This window comes from Colobus angolensis, unplaced genomic scaffold, assembly GCF_000951035.1.
Source record: "Colobus angolensis palliatus isolate OR3802 unplaced genomic scaffold, Cang.pa_1.0 Scaffold502, whole genome shotgun sequence".
In the NCBI taxonomy this organism is placed as follows: domain Eukaryota; kingdom Metazoa; phylum Chordata; class Mammalia; order Primates; family Cercopithecidae; genus Colobus; species Colobus angolensis.
The window spans coordinates 288,225-289,504 of NW_012118511.1; positions in this window are offsets into that span (position 1 = coordinate 288,225).

A 1,280-nucleotide genomic window follows, 5' to 3' on the forward strand; every position below is an offset into this window, starting at 1 on the left:
GGTGTCAGTGGAGCACGTGGCTGCTGCAGAGTGTGACCCAGCTGTCCCCACCTCCTGCTGTGGGTCCCTTATCGGAGGTCCTTCCAGAGGAGTGGCTGAGGGCTCATGGCTCACTTCCCTCAGTTTCACACAGGCCTGGGTGGGCCCACTGGGGAATGGGCAGACACCCTGCCCAGGGCACCCTGACACTGTTGGAGAGGAGCTTTACTGCAGGGAGGATCTCAACAGACACCGACTTCCTCTCACCAGTGGCCGCCTGGCTTCAGGCCCCACTCCACTCCCAGCTCTCTCCCTCCTCCAAAGGCTTGGCCATGTCTATCCCCCAGGTGCATCCCCAGCCAGGCCCAGGCCCTTCAAGCCCCACTGGGCAAGCTCGGCTCACTGCAACCTCCGCCTCCTGAAATCAAAAAATTCTCCTGCCTCAACCTCCTGAGTAGCGGGGATTACAGGCTCCTGCCACCACACCTGGCTAATTTTTGTTTTTGTTTTTGAGACGGCGTCTTACTGTGTCACCCAAGCTGGAGTGCAGTGGTCAGGTCTTGGCTCACTCCTGCCTCAGTGATTCTCCTGCCTCAGCCTCCTGGATAGCTGAGATTACAAGCATGCACCACCACACCCAGCTAATTTTTGTATTTTTAGTAGAGATGGGGATTCACCATGTTGGTCAGGCTGGTCTCAAATTTCTGACCTCAAGGGAGACTAGATCTTATTTTATTTTATTATTATTTTTTGAGATGGAGTTTCCCTCTTGTCGCCCAGGCTGGAGTGCATGGCACCATCTTGGCTCACTGCAACCTCCGCTTCCCAGGTTCCAGCGATTCTCCTGCCTCAGCCTCCCTAGTAGCTGGGATTACAGGAGCCTGCCACCATGCCTGGCTAATTGTTTGTATTTTTATTACAGACAAGGTTTCACCATGTTGGCCAGGCTATTCTCGAACTCCTGATCGAGCCTCCCAAAGTGCTGGGATTACAGGCTTGAGCCACCACGCCAGGTCGGATCATTTTTTAAAAACTAAGTCGAGGTCTCACTATGTTGCCCAAGGTGGTCACGAACTCCTGGGCTTAATCCATTCTCCTGCCTCAGCCTCCCAACATGCTGGGATTACAGGCATGCCCAGCCAGCTCTTTTTTCTTTTTTTTTGAGACCGAGTCTTGCTCTGTCCACTCAGGCTAGAGTGCAATGGCATGATCTCTTTTCGCTGCAACCTCCGCCTCCCAGGTTCAAGCAATTCTCCTGCCTCAGCCTTCTGAGTAGCGGGGATTACAGGCACCCGCCACCA